The sequence below is a fragment of the Nuphar pumila genome, chromosome 13, assembly GCF_984573655.1.
Source record: "Nuphar pumila chromosome 13, dmNupPumi1.hap1.1, whole genome shotgun sequence".
Taxonomy (NCBI): domain Eukaryota; kingdom Viridiplantae; phylum Streptophyta; class Magnoliopsida; order Nymphaeales; family Nymphaeaceae; genus Nuphar; species Nuphar pumila.
In genome coordinates this window covers 32,349,879-32,366,235 of record NC_143261.1, presented here as the reverse complement: position 1 = coordinate 32,366,235, position 16,357 = coordinate 32,349,879, and positions in this window count along the sequence as shown.

Sequence of the window (16,357 nt, the reverse complement as noted above, 5' to 3'; positions counted from 1 at the left end):
TTAAATCCAATTTCATTTTTCATCTCAGATTTTCAAATCCAACTACTATTTCCAAGTTCTAAATCCAAAATTCAATTTTAAAAACTATTTAGAATCCTGACTTTGGATTCAAATTCCATCTTGAATTCCAACTTTCAAATCAATTCTATTTCTCAATTCTATTTATATTTCCCATATTTTATCCTGATTTTAAACTTCAAAAGTTAGAATTCAATTTCATCTCATCTCTATTCTGATTTAAAGTCCATTTATGACTTTGAAGTTTTTATTTCTTCTCCTTTTATCTCAAATTTCAAGATCCTTTCCCTCAAGATCCAGATTTATTTTTCCAAACTCCAATTATTCAAAAAAAAACTTATAACTTTAAATCTTAAGTTCTAAGTTAGAAAACCATTTCCTTGTTGCATGTCACCTGTAACATTACACAGTATTGTTATGTCCTTCTCAATTGTAAGTTTCAGCAGTCATCTATGTGTAACTGTGTTGTAGGCATCATCATCATGTGAGAATTAAGGGGTTCGGGTCCTTCCAGACCAACTTTTGGGTATTCTGTATATATTATTGTGTGTTTTGCCTATTATGAGCTCGTGTTCTGTCATGGTTTGAGAATCCCTTGAGGAGCTATTGGCTATCCTGGGAACAATTTTTGTAAAGAGGGAACCAACAGAAACCACGTCCAAGCACATTATCAGTAACCATTTTTTTTTTTGGAGCCACTTTGCAGGGATTGATTTTGCAGTAATCGAGTCATTGCAAAATCAATTCTTTGTTAAAACAGTCCATCATTTTGCGATTGCTAAGAAGGAAATCCTTTGATTTACTATGTTGAAGACTTCTTGATTGGTTAAAAAGGTGCCTTGAAATGCTAAATAAAATCACCCTGATCCAGAAGATGCTCTCTACTGATAAAAGCCAATTAGTCATATTATGTATCATCAGCCTGAGCAAGCAGTTTCAAGAATCGGTTTGGTAATCAATTTACTGCTATAACTTATAACTTATATGCGTATTCTGGTTACTGTATAGCATCCCTATTAACACCTGTAATATACTTCATCCCATTGCACCTGTGTACTGTTACATTCATAACATGTTTATTTTGTTTGTTCTTGGTGTTTTATCACCTTATAACTATTTACCTGTCACCATTCATCTTCACAACCTATCCCTTTAGAATTTTTCACCAACACTTGCTTCACTGCACACTTTATTTCTGTTGTATATTCTCCAACCACTCATATTTCAGCATATTGTCCATTCTATCACTTATTACTACAGTCCCTTACCTCATTACATTCCATATATATATATATATATATGCCTATATATATATACATATACATGCATGTATAGATATAAGTATATAGGTATGTATGTCATTTCTTTCCATCATGTATGTCTTGGCGTATGAACATTTTTCCATTGACATCTATGTGATGTGCATGATCTTTCTTCTATTTTCATACTAATCAAGTGATTTGCAGGGAATATGTGGAGGATATCATCATTCGGAATTGTAAATTCAATTTTATGTAATAAAATTAGGTCTTAATGAGGATTTACATTTCCTGTTTTAGATAGAATGAATGAGCATTGTAAATTCCATGAATTCTTGATTTTCATATCATTTCCTTCATTTCTCAAAAAAATCTCACAAATGTGAAACACGAATGGCACGTACACCATTTCATAAGAGGTAATAAATCCTAAGTTGATGATTTGCATCAATGGCCATAGTCAGGATGTAAACAAAACTTAGTATTTTTATCTTTTATAAAATAACACTAGATCCACGCTGGACCCTTTTCAAATTCCTCATATTTTCTTTAAATATTATTTTTCTCTTTTATCAGAGTCTAATCTAAAATTAATTCAATATATATACCAATGGCCATAGTCAGAGTATATTGAGAGTTGATTTCATTTTGAACTCTATAAAAGCACCAAAATGTACTTTATTCTTCATTTGAATTTAAATGCGGTTATTATATAATACATGCAATGACCATAGCCAGGGATGTATTATATCTTCAATCTCATTCTTAATTCATTTAAAGAATGGAATAGCTTTTCAAAATCCAATTTTAAAATTATTCAAATTCATTCATCATTTAGGATAGAATTGCACCATATTTTCAAAATTCTTTTCAAAAACCCAAATGATTATCTCTTCTTCAATTTCCATTTCAATTTATCAATTCTATCCCATTTTCAAAATCCAAATTTTGACTTTGAAATCAAATTCAAAGTTCAATTTAACTTTGAAATTCTTGATTCATTTTCTAAAAATTCCAAATTCAAGTTTCAATGTCCAATTTGACTTTGAAATTCATTTATATATTCAAAATTCTCAAATCAATTTTAAAATTCCAAAATCCAAAGTCTACATCCTAATCTTCGATCCAGATTTCCAAGTATAAATCCAATTCCACTTTGGATCTCAGACTTAAGATCCAAATTCCATTTAGGATCCAGAATCCAATTTCATCTTGGATCTCAGATTAAGATCCAAATTTCATTTAGGATCCAGAATCCAATTCTACTTTGGATCTCAGACTTCAGATCCAAATCCATTTTAGAATCCAGAACTCAATTCTACCCTGGATCTCAGATTTCAGATCCGATTCCATTTTAGGGTCCAGAATCCAACTTCACTTTGGATCTGAGACTTCAGATCCAATTCCATCTTAGGGTCTAGAGTCCAACTTCACTTTGGATCTCAGACTTCAGATCCAATTCCATCTTAGGGTCCAGAGTCCAACTCTATCTTGGATCTCAGACTTCAAATCCAAATTCCATCTTGGATTCCAAATCTTGGATCCAATTCCATTCAAAATTTCAGATCCAAAATCCATCTTGATTCCAATTTTTAAATCCAATTTCATTTTTCATCTCAGATTTTCAAATCCAACTACTATTTCCAAGTTCTAAATCCAAAATTCAATTTTAAAAACTATTTAGAATCCTGACTTTGGATTCAAATTCCATCTTGAATTCCAACTTTCAAATCAATTCTATTTCTCAATTCTATTTAGATTTCCCATATTTTATCCTGATTTTAAACTTCAAAAGTTAGAATTCAATTTCATCTCATCTCTATTCTGATTTAAAGTCCATTTATGACTTTGAAGTTTTTATTTCTTCTCCTTTTATCTCAAATTTCAAGATCCTTTCCCTCAAGATCCAGATTTATTTTTCCAAACTCCAATTATTCAAAAAAAAACTTATAACTTTAAATCTTAAGTTCTAAGTTAGAAAACCATTTCCTTGTTGCATGTCACCTGTAACATTACACAGTATTGTTATGTCCTTCTCAATTGTAAGTTTCAGCAGTCATCTATGTGTAACTGTGTTGTAGGCATCATCATCATGTGAGAATTAAGGGGTTCGGGTCCTTCCAGACCAACTTTTGGGTATTCTGTATATATTATTGTGTGTTTTGCCTATTATGAGCTCGTGTTCTGTCATGGTTTGAGAATCCCTTGAGGAGCTATTGGCTATCCTGGGAACAATTTTTGTAAAGAGGGAACCAACAGAAACCACGTCCAAGCACATTATCAGTAACCATTTTTTTTTTTGGAGCCACTTTGCAGGGATTGATTTTGCAGTAATCGAGTCATTGCAAAATCAATTCTTTGTTAAAACAGTCCATCATTTTGCGATTGCTAAGAAGGAAATCCTTTGATTTACTATGTTGAAGACTTCTTGATTGGTTAAAAAGGTGCCTTGAAATGCTAAATAAAATCACCCTGATCCAGAAGATGCTCTCTACTGATAAAAGCCAATTAGTCATATTATGTATCATCAGCCTGAGCAAGCAGTTTCAAGAATCGGTTTGGTAATCAATTTACTGCTATAACTTATAACTTATATGCGTATTCTGGTTACTGTATAGCATCCCTATTAACACCTGTAATATACTTCATCCCATTGCACCTGTGTACTGTTACATTCATAACATGTTTATTTTGTTTGTTCTTGGTGTTTTATCACCTTATAACTATTTACCTGTCACCATTCATCTTCACAACCTATCCCTTTAGAATTTTTCACCAACACTTGCTTCACTGCACACTTTATTTCTGTTGTATATTCTCCAACCACTCATATTTCAGCATATTGTCCATTCTATCACTTATTACTACAGTCCCTTACCTCATTACATTCCATATATATATATATATATGCCTATATATATATACATATACATGCATGTATAGATATAAGTATATAGGTATGTATGTCATTTCTTTCCATCATGTATGTCTTGGCGTATGAACATTTTTCCATTGACATCTATGTGATGTGCATGATCTTTCTTCTATTTTCATACTAATCAAGTGATTTGCAGGGAATATGTGGAGGATATCATCATTCGGAATTGTAAATTCAATTTTATGTAATAAAATTAGGTCTTAATGAGGATTTACATTTCCTGTTTTAGATAGAATGAATGAGCATTGTAAATTCCATGAATTCTTGATTTTCATATCATTTCCTTCATTTCTCAAAAAAATCTCACAAATGTGAAACACGAATGGCACGTACACCAGTTCATAAGAGGTAATAAATCCTAAGTTGATGATTTGCATCAATGGCCATAGTCAGGATGTAAACAAAACTTAGTATTTTTATCTTTTATAAAATAACACTAGATCCACGCTGGACCCTTTTCAAATTCCTCATATTTTCTTTAAATATTTTTTTTCTCTTTTATCAGAGTCTAATATAAAATTAATTCAATATATATACCAATGGCCATAGTCAGAGTATATTGAGAGTTGATTTCATTTTGAACTCTATAAAAGCACCAAAATGTACTTTATTCTTCATTTGAATTTAAATGTGGTTATTATATAATACATGCAATGACCATAGCCAGGGATGTATTATATCTTCAATCTCATTCTTAATTCATTTAAAGAATGGAATAGCTTTTCAAAATCCAATTTTAAAATTATTCAAATTCATTCATCATTTAGGATAGAATTGCACCATATTTTCAAAATTCTTTTCAAAAACCCAAATGATTATCTCTTCTTCAATTTCCATTTCAATTTATCAATTCTATCCCATTTTCAAAATCCAAATTTTGACTTTGAAATCAAATTCAAAGTTCAATTTAACTTTGAAATTCTTGATTCATTTTCTAAAAATTCCAAATTCAAGTTTCAATGTCCAATTTGACTTTGAAATTCATTTATATATTCAAAATTCTCAAATCAATTTTAAAATTCCAAAATCCAAAGTCTACATCCTAATCTTCGATCCAGATTTCCAAGTATAAATCCAATTCCACTTTGGATCTCAGACTTAAGATCCAAATTCCATTTAGGATCCAGAATCCAATTTCATCTTGGATCTCAGATTAAGATCCAAATTTCATTTAGGATCCAGAATCCAATTCTACTTTGGATCTCAGACTTCAGATCCAAATCCATTTTAGAATCCAGAACTCAATTCTACCCTGGATCTCAGATTTCAGATCCGATTCCATTTTAGGGTCTAGAATCCAACTTCACTTTGGATCTGAGACTTCAGATCTAATTCCATCTTAGGGTCTAGAGTCCAACTTCACTTTGGATCTCAGACTTCAGATCCAATTCCATCTTAGGGTCCAGAGTCCAACTCTATCTTGGATCTCAGACTTCAAATCCAAATTCCATCTTGGATTCCAAATCTTGGATCCAATTCCATTCAAAATTTCAGATCCAAAATCCATCTTCATTCCAATTTTTAAATCCAATTTCATTTTTCATCTCAGATTTTCAAATCCAATTACTATTTCCAAGTTCTAAATCCAAAATTCAATTTTAAAAACTATTTAGAATCCAGACTTTGGATTCAAATTCCATCTTGAATTCCAACTTTCAAATCATATCTATTTCTCAATTCTATTTAGATTTCCCATATTTTATCCTGATTTTAAACTTCAAAAGTTAGAATTCAATTTCATCTCATCTCTATTCTGATTTAAAATCCATTTATGACTTTGAAGTTTTTATTTCTTCTCCTTTTATCTCAAATTTCAAGATCCTTTCCCTCAAGATCCAGATTTATTTTTCCAAACTCCAATTATTCAAAAAAAAACTTATAACTTTAAATCTTAAGTTCTAAGTTAGAAAACCATTTCCTTGTTGCATGTCACCTGTAACATTACACAGTATTGTTATGTCCTTCTCAATTGTAAGTTTCAGCAGTCATCTATGTGTAACTGTGTTGTAGGCATCATCATCATGTGAGAATTAAGGGGTTCGGGTCCTTCCAGACCAACTTTTGGGTATTCTGTATACATTATTGTGTGTTTTGCCTATTATGAGCTCGTGTTCTGTCATGGTTTTAGAATCCCTTGAGGAGCTATTGGCTATCCTGGGAACAATTTTTGTAAAGAGAGAACCTACAGAAACCACGTCCAAGCACATTATCAGTAACCATTTTTTTTTTGGAGTCACTTTGCAGGGATTGATTTTGCAGTAATCGAGTCATTGCAAAATCAATTCTTTGTTAAAACAGTCCATCATTTTGCGATTGCTAAGAAGGAAATCCTTTGATTTACTATGTTGAAGCCTTCTTGATTGGTTAAAAAGGTGCCTTGAAATGATAAATAAAATCACCCTGATCCAGAAGATGCTCTCTACTGATAAAAGCCAATTAGTCATATTATGTATCATCAGCCTGAGCAAGCAGTTTCAAGAATCGGTTTGGTAATCAATTTACTTCTATAACTTATAACTTATATGCGTATTCTGGTTACTGTATAGCATCTCTATTAACACCTGTAATATACTTCATCCCATTGCACCTGTGTACTGTTACATTCATAACATGTTTATTTTGTTTGTTCTTGGTGTTTTATCACCTTATAACTGTTTACCTGTCACCATTCATCTTCACAACCTATCCCTTTAGAATTTTTCACCAACACTTGCTTCACTGCACACTTTATTTCTGTTGTATATTCTCCAACCACTCATATTTCAGCATATTGTCCATTCTATCACTTATTACTACAGTCCCTTACCTCATTACATTCCATATATATATATATATATATATATATATATATATATATATATATATATATATATATATATATATATATATATATATATATATATATATATGCCTATATATATACATATACATGCATGTATAGATATAAGTATATAGGTATGTATGTCATTTCTTTCCCTCATGTATGTCTTGGTGTATGAACATTTTTCCATTGACATCTATGTGATGTGCATAATCTTTCTTCTATTTTCATACTAATCAAGTGATTTGCAGGGAATATGTGGAGGATATCCTCATTCGGAATTGTAAATTCAATTTTATGTAATAAAATTAGGTCTTAATGAGGATTTACATTTCCTGTTTTAGATAGAATGAATGAGCATTGTAAATTCCATGAATTCTTGATTTTCATATCATTTCCTTCATTTCTCAAAAAAATCTCACAAATGTGAAACACGAATGGCACGTGCACCATTTCATAAGAGATAGTAAATCCTAAGTTGATGATTTACATCAATGGCCATAGTCAGGATGTAAACAAAACTTAGTATTTTTATCTTTTATAAAATAACACTGGATCCACACTGGACCCTTTTCAAATTCATCATATTTTTTTTAAATATTTTTTTTTCTCTTTTATCATAGTCTAATCTAAAATTAATTCAATATATATACCAATGGCCATAGTCAGGGTATATTGAGAGTTGATTTCATTTTGAACTCTATAAAAGCACCAAAATGTACTTTATTCTTCACTTGAATTTAAATGTGGTTATTATATAATGCATTTAATGACCATAGCCAGGGATGTATTATATCTTCAATCTCATTCTTAATTCATTTAAAGAATGAAATAGCTTTTCAAAATCCAATTTTAAAATTATTCAAATTCATTCATCATTTAGGATAGAATTGCACCATATTTTCAAAATTCTTTTCAAAAACCCAAATGATTATCTCTTCTTCAATTTCCATTTCAATTTATCAATTCTATCCCATTTCAAAATCCAAAATTTGACTTTGAAATCAAATTCAAAGTTCAATTTAAGTTTGAAATTCTTGATTCATTTTCTAAAAATTCCAAATTCAAGTTTCAAAGTCCAATTTAACTTTGAAATTCATTTATATATTCAAAATTTTCAAATCAATTTTAAAATTCCAAAATCCAAAGTCTAGATCCTAATCTTGGATCCAGATTTTCAAGTATAAATCCAATTCCACTTTGAATCTCACACTTAAGATCGAAATTCTATTTAGGATCCAGAATCCAATTCCATCTTGGATCTCAGATTAAGATCCAAATTCCATTTAGGATCCAGAATCCAATTCTACTTTGGATCTCAAACTTCAGATCCAAATCCATTTTAGGATCCAGAACCCAATTCTACCCTGGGTCTCAGATTTCAGGTCCGATTCTATTTTAGGGTCCAGAATCCAACTTCACTTTGGATCTCAGACTTCAGATCCAATTCCATCTTAGGGTCCAGAGTCCAACTTCAATTTGGATCTCAGACTTCAGATTCAATTTCATCTTAAGGTCCAGAGTCCAACTCTATCTTGGATCTCAGACTTCATATCCAAATTCCATCTTGGATTCCAAATCTTGGATCCAATTCCATTCAAAATTTCAGATCCAAAATCCATCTTGATTCCAATTCTTAAATCCAATTCCATTTTTCATCTCAGATTTTCAAATCCAATTCCTATTTCCAGGTTCTAAATCCAAAATTCAATTTTGAAAACTATTTAGAATCCAGATTTTGGATTCAAATTTTATCTTGAATTCCAACTTTCAAATCAATTCTATTTAGATTTCCCATATTTTATCCTGATTTTAAACTTCAAAAGTTAGAATTCAATTTCATCTCATCTCTATTATGATTTAAAGTCCATTTATGACTTTGAAGTTTTTCTTTCTTCTCCTTTTATCTCTAATTTCAAGATCCTTTCCCTCAAGATCCAGATTTATTTTTTCAAACACCAATTATTCCAAAAGAAACTTAGAACTTTAAATCTTAAGTTTTAAGTTAGAAAACCATTTCTTCACTTTATCAGATTCACCTCAGAAACACTTAGAAAATTTCAAATCATTTTTAAAAAGGAGCATACATCTTTGCATTGCACAAGCATGATTCTTTGTGCATTTAGACTTAGGATAAATTCTTAGATAATCTTTTAGCAAAGCAAAGGGCATGAATTCGACCCTTGGTTCGATTACCCCTGGTAAAGGCGCCAGGAATGGTCAAACCTTGTACCGACGAGCGAATCCCGTCTCCCAGTTTTCCCGCAAATATTTCAAAACGGAGGTGAGTTATTTTCTCAAATATTTTCAAATTAAGTTTAAGTGAGACCCCGCAAAAGAATTCCTCTTCTCTTTTTTTCTTTTCTTTTCTCTTCTCTCTTTCTTTCTGTCTGTTATTTTTCTCCCTTCAAAAAGGAGGAAATAGAGGTTGGAAAGGAAAAGAGAAGGAAGAGAGAGGATATACGAGAGGAAAAATTTTGCGATGATCACAGTTTTGGCGACCGAGATGGGACTCGTCTTCGTCCGGTCAAATTTAATGCCTTTTCTTCTTTGCTTTGATATTATCTAAGTCTTTATTCTTCAGATGTCAGCTTCATTTCCATGTAAACCTTAGAAGCCTAGATTCTGTCCTAAAGCTAACATCATTGCATATAGGATCTAAGTATGGTTTGGTAGGACCATATTGAGGAGATTATTCCATGCTCACATTAGACTTAGGTCTGAAATACAACTCTCCTCAACTCTAGGGATTAAATGAAACAATGTATGCAAGTGTATGCTTCTCTTCATTTTATTCTATCTCTTTTAGGACTTGCATTAGAGACATCTGATTTATTGCATGTTGAACATATTTTTGAAAACATCCCTACCTATATTGTCCCGGTCTTCACGTTGCTGGGTTGTCTCACTGAACCATAGTTCGGGAGAGAGCCTCACAACTGGACCACTTATTTGGGTTCGCGCCCCCCTACCACGTACCTAAGGGCCATAGTCCGAGGTATATCGGTAGGTGCTCAAGGATGTTGGGAAGCCATTACCTTAGAACCGGAGAAATATTTCTATGCCACGTACTTCGAGCCTTGGCTTGAGTATATCGGCATATCTTGATTGGAATCAGATGATCTGAACCCTAGAGTTAGGATTAAGGTCCTACAAGCCATTTCAAATATTGCATTTAGAGTCAGCCTTTAGAGAGTGTTGTGTGCGCATCCTTGTTTGTGCAGCTTTTTTGTGATGTTTCTCATATATATGTATCAAACCCTTTTCAAAAACCCTGGGTGTATCATTTAAAACTTACCCTTATTTTCAAAAACCCCAGGTGTATATTTTTCTCTACCTACATTTCTTTTCTTTTTTAGATCAAATTTTCTTCAAAACCTTAGAAAATTCCTTTAAAATTTCCTCGATCTTTCAAAATGTCCAGGTTTTTATTCTTCAAGAGTCTATTCGTAAGTCCTGCATTCTATCTAATTTTCCTCCTTATTCCTCTTTTTCCCAGTATCATTTCGATGGCGTTGGATTCTCTCGATGCAGTCTTTCCCCGAGATCATGTCTTCTATCAGATTCAGGATGGATCCCCGGATCAACGGGTCATCGAGTCTCGCCCTTTCTTCCCTCGGTGCTATTATTCTTGGTTTGCCACCTTCTCACGTATGTTCCTAGACTACTTGGATGACTGTGGGTTAGAGATGGCATCGGTGGCAGGCAAGCGAACCATCAATGGAGCTCTGATTCAGGCTATGGCAGAACGGTGGAATCCACGTACTTGCACATTCTGGTTTTCTTGGAGAGAGATGACTCTACTGATGGATGAGTTCAATGATATTATGGGATTGCCCGAACCAACTGGCCAGCCAGATGATCCTGTCGAGCAGCAGTTCTTGATCAACATCAAAGGGGTAGATGTTCGAGAAGCCTTGGCCAGAGCAACCGGAAGAAGATCTTGGCCTCTTAGTGGGAATCAATTCATCGACCTGTTTGGACTATATCGCAAGTACGAAGCTTACGAAGAGGTTGACACTCTGTCTCGAGCAGCAAAAGACAGAATTCAGCATGCCATGATCCTATGCATAGTACGATTAGCTTTCTTCCAAGATGGTTAGAATTTCATAGATATCAGAGTTGCCCAGCTCTTTCGAAGATGGGGAAGCAAGCAGACCCGTCAGCTATCAGTTTCTATGGCAGCCTTGGCTTTTCTTTACAGAGGCTTGGCTCGATTTGCCCTCAGAGAGACCATTCTGGTAGAAGGATGCACTTACGCCCTACAGTCGTGGTTCCTACGACATGTTCCCTCAAAGGCCAGTTCTTTCAGATTCAGCGGTAAGCAGCCAAAGTCAGTCATTCAATGCTGAGCTTTGATCGAGAAACTGCATCAGGAGGAGATTGTTTGGGACTTCTTTGACAGAAGAGAGACCGTTCCTCGATACACCTATGCTCGCAGCAAATGCTACAGATTGCTTGACCCTTTCTTTTGTTATCAGCCGGAATGATGTCTCAGGCACTTTTCGCAGTGGCAGGTTCGTTTCAATACCCACTTCCCGACATGCAACATGCCAGAATTCAACCTACAGTCGGATCAGTGGTCTGAGCATACCATGTCACTAAATATACGTGGGACTCCTTTGTTTCTTTGTCTATATTTCCTGGTTCAAATTTATCATCTGAATATCAAGAGTGGTGGCAAACTGTTTGCCCACCCTCTCTTTGTCTTTGAATGTCAAAAATATCAATAAAAATTACTTTTCGGCCAAAATTTTATTTCTTGTATTTTGTTTTATAGCACAAATGGTTGCAATTTTTAGCGACGACCACATCCCGGGAGAAGGGGATATTCCTCCCACATTTCTTCAATATATTTTATCATGGTTGACGACCTCGCCTAGGTAACAAGGCACATTTTTCCGTTATCATCAAATGGTAACGTAATTATCACAAATCCGGTGATGACCCAATCCCGGGTAATGGGATAATCTCTTGAAATTGTCTACCGAAATCCCTCACTCTTTTTACTTAAAAAAAATTATAATTTTCAAAAGCTTCTCCATACTCTAACCATTCCCATATTCTGCAGGAAAACTTGGGCATCCAAAGATGGTTCAGACAAGGGCTGGAAAGCAGGCTGCTCAATGGCACAGTGACAGCGAAGTAGAGGAGATGAATTCTCCTAGATTATCCAAGAAGCATGACTCAAGGGATGAGAGCGACGTTGATCCGGCCATGTACCGGGTCTTTCAAAAAATGATGACCAAGATGATGGCCTGTAAACACCCCAAATTTTCACTCACCTTCTTGACATTTTCACCAATCATCACATTTCGGTTCTCCGGAACCAATGAAGGGTAAAATGGTCATTTTTCAAGATTGAACCTTGCAGAAAGTCCCAAAATTCCATTCTCGAGTCTCAAAAATTCTCTATTTGAACTCAAAGACATCTTCAAGCTGCAAATTTTCAAAATCTTGCTTAACCAAAAGTCAGAATTTTCAAATTCAAGTTCAGAATGGCAACTTTGTAGGACCATGTCTTTTGCATAGCATTGCACGAGCATTTCATATCATTTCACTGCACAGCATGTCATTTTGAGATCCAGAACTCCTGATTTTCAAAAATGTCAATCCAGATTCGAGTTTTAAATATTTCAAAGATAATTTTAAAACCCTGGGTTTTCAAAATTATCAATTCTTCCCATTTTACCCCCAGGACCCCGCATTATGAAAAAGTTTTCTCAAGAAAACAATCTGGATGGTTTTAATATTTCAAAATTTTGCCAGTCGAAGAGAGGGGGACACGATTCAAAATTCATAAGACCTTATTTCAAAAAAAGGCTCTGAATTTCCCTACTTCTTTCAAAATTTCGCCCCAAAGAACCATTTTCTTCCATGTTTTGAAATCAAGCCAAATTTTTGCTTCGTGTTTTCCAAAAACTAACCTACTATTATGAAAATTCCCAAAATATATCTCACTTGGCTCGGGTTTCAAATAAATGATGTGGGACCCACCTCGAGGTGGGGTCACTCAAATTCTCAAAAATTTCTCCTATTCTTAAAACAGTGACCACCCAGAAGTGACACCGATTTATAAAATTTCTTTTATTTTGATTTAAATCTTAATAAAATATTTAGTGGGACCTCGTAGGTGGCACCCCACTAAGACTCTTTGCCAAAAGAAAGAATTTTTTTTTTATTTGAGGTGGCACTACCAAAACAAAATCCATTTATTTATTTATTTATTTACTTTCCAGCCCCAAATGGAGCCACTGTAAAACCCTACCAAAAATTTTGTTTTACCTAAGTTTTTCTGAAAAAAAAAAGGAGCCGCCGCCCCACCCTTTTCAAATGGCGATATTTTTTTTTAAACTTTCAAAAGTTAGTTTTTTTTTAAAACTTATCAAAGATCTTTCATAAAGAAGCCCGAGCTTTTGGCTGAAAGGGCGGAATTTTTTTTAAAAGGGAGGCTTAGGCCATCCGAAAACAGGACTTGGATTTTTTTCCCTAACCCTTCAGCGCCCCCTTCTTCACGGTCTTCCCCTCTCGGCTAGCAGGGGGCCAAACCGGACGACTCTTTTCCCCTTTACCATCGGCAACCCTTCCTTCAACCCAGGGCCAAAGAACTCTAGCAAAACTTGAGAGGAAGGACCCAATAGGCGATTTCCTTGACATCAGGTCCCCAACCCCCTTCTATCTCTAGAATCCCTTTGATTCTATTTCCAGTGCAGACCTCATCACGATCTCCTTCCAGCTTCCTCCATCAGAACAACCAAATAGCGACGAAGGAGGACATATGGCTCTCCTTTCCTTCTGAAGGTTTGATCCACCATTGACAGATACATGTTTCTCTGCTTCATTCAAGCAAAAACCAGTCCCTCGGTCGCTGGTTATCGGTTCCATTAGTTCAGGTAGAAAAGAACCAGCCTTTTGACTGTTGGTTACGGATTCGATTGGCGCAGAAGACCACCAGGTAATGTGATTCTACGCCGTTCTCCCTTTTTTTTTTCCATGTTTTATTAAACCAGGTCATGTTGCCAATCGTTGGAAGGGACGACCATGCCGTGAATGTGCGTTTGTTTTAGCACAACTAAAGGGTTCAAAGGAGACCGTTGGAGGGTTTTTCAGAATCAGACTAATCGAATGAGATGGTTAGTCCTCTTCATGGACCGAACCTCTCATTCCAATGTCCCACATTAATAGAATATCATATCTCCTATGCTATTTCTGTAGTTGTTATTAGAATTTTTTTTTTCTTCCTGCATCTCTGTTTGTTCTTGTATGCCATTCGTATGCTTTAGTTTTCTTTTTCTTTTTTTTTTTGTTATTAGCCTAATGTCTTCAGGTTGAATGCTCCAGATTTCCCCATGAAAATCTATTCTAGAATCTGTAAAAGTAGTATCTCCACAGCAATGTATATTGACATGCGTATGGCTCCCCATACTGTAAAAGGCTAAATCAGCCTTCTGTTTTCATCACGGTTATGCTTACAGTCAAGAAGATTTGAATATGTGTATCTTCCAGCAAGTCACGTAGAAGGTAGGCATTGATTTTTTTAGAGTTAAAAAAAAAAATCATTTTTTAGTCTTTTTTTCTCCACTATGTCACATTTCCCTTGTCTATCGATGGAACACATTTGTGCCTTTATGACTGATTCTTGGTTTCATTTCCTAGCTCCACTTTCTGTTATTCTGTTTCAAAAGCACTTTTTTTTTTGTAGTTGCTGAGTCTCTACTTAATTCATAATTCCACAATATGTTTCTCTGTTTGTTGGTGGTCTCTAAGAATTTCTGTCACCTGATTGTTATTTTCCAACTGCTACCATGTTCTTGCTACAGCTTTCCTCCTTCTGTGCATAATTCCCAGGCCATTATCGTTATGTTCCAACTGATTTCAGGATATAGTCCTGTCCCATTTTCTGGTGTCTTTCGAAAGCTTGAGATCTTCTGAAGCTTTTCTTTTCCCCCCTCTTCTTTTTTTTTTCTTTTTCCTGAAGAGGTAAGGGAATCTGGTGCTATGATCTCTTTATATTTCTCTCATTAAGAGAATTGGGGCAAGAGGAAAGAAGATAAATAAAAAAAAATGATATATTATATCAGACAAGAGCACAGGGATACATAAAACACAAGGGCCACGGTTTGGTGAATGCACCTAGGTCTACAGCTTAGTTCTCTCTTCACTATATGGTCATTTAAAAGAGAGAGTTCCACTAAATAATGGGGGTTATATGATATTAGATAGAGATCTCTCTATAACTAAATTTTCTTGAGAACCTCCTAAAAAAGTGGTTTACATTTGATGTTTTTGCTGTCACGTTTGGTCATCTTGCTGTCATGTTTAGCTGAGAGTTTGCATAAGTCTTGATCTTTATTTTTCAAAGGTTTCTTCTTATCCGTATACATTATTTTAATTATATTTATGGCCAGGAGATATGATATTGGGTTTATACCTAGAGAAACCCGATAATTCCTGAATATTATCGGAGTGCTCTGGAAAAACCTACAGGTCTATACTAACCCCATCTTAAGCTTGGCAGGGGTATTCAAAGGAAGGAGCTGGAATCTGCAAAAAAAAAAAATGTTTTTTTTTATTTTATTTAGTGATGTAATAATTCAATTTGGAATAATATTTACTCTTACTGCTTAGATTAGGATGCATATCATATAGTTTAAATTCATGCAATATCTTATTATGTGATTCATGCATTTTATTTCAAAAGCACTATGGATGTACACGAATGGCACATGCACCAACTCTTAGGGAGTTGATGAACTCGGTGGAATCCATATTTACGGCCCTAGTCAGAATATGGACGAGACCCAGATCCATCATCTTTCTACTAGTCACATTGAGCCTACACTCTTAGGCTATCTTAAAATGTATATCATATTTCCAATATTTTCAAAATATTGTGCATTGAATCAATTAAACTCTAAACATATTCATGGCCACAGTCAGGATATGTGAAGGATTTATTTTGACTTAATGCACATTTTTCCAACCAATTCCTCAGAAAATCTTTTCAAAGTGCATTCATTCACTCATGTCATTCGCATCATGAAATCATTGGTTTTCTCACGATTTTCTTAAGAAAGTTTCATTCTCAAAGAAATCGATTTCTCAAGAAACTCTGAGAATTTTCAAAATCGGTTTTCTCAAGTCAAGTTTTTCCACAGTTTTCCATGGGAAAAGGTCATTTTCCCAAGATTTTCAAGAGAAGTCTCTCACCTTTTTCAAAGTCAAAATCGATTTCCAAGTATTTCAAAGTTAAGATTCTCAGGATTTCACTTTCCCAAGTTTCAATTTTCCTTTTCCACAAGGGTTTTCCAATGAATTTCT